We start from the raw sequence: 355 nt of genomic DNA, 5'->3' as shown, positions 1-355 counted from the left end.
TAGTTATATTTTTTAGGTAAATCACCTAATATATGAATATAAACTAATCTATCTTTCTGCGAAATTTAACGATATGTTTTCTATGATTTCTACAATGTATCTGATGGCAAAGTTCAAGAATGCGAATCCTTTAATCACTGCTTTCGATCCCACAGATACTGACTTTTTACTGCATTTACCTGCATGCAATATGACCTAACAAATAAGATTTCGAAACATAAAAAGTCGAGGTGAAAAGCAGTGACAGTCTTCGTCTGCACCAGCCATGGTGAAGTTCCTCCTGGGAGCAGAATACATTTACTCTTATTTTTATGCGCTTTTCGAAGCTTCAAGATGAACGAAAGCGCACAGAAAA

This window comes from Penaeus monodon, chromosome 28 (assembly GCF_015228065.2).
Source record: "Penaeus monodon isolate SGIC_2016 chromosome 28, NSTDA_Pmon_1, whole genome shotgun sequence".
NCBI classification, from domain to species: domain Eukaryota; kingdom Metazoa; phylum Arthropoda; class Malacostraca; order Decapoda; family Penaeidae; genus Penaeus; species Penaeus monodon.
Note: the sequence above shows the minus strand (reverse complement) of the source record.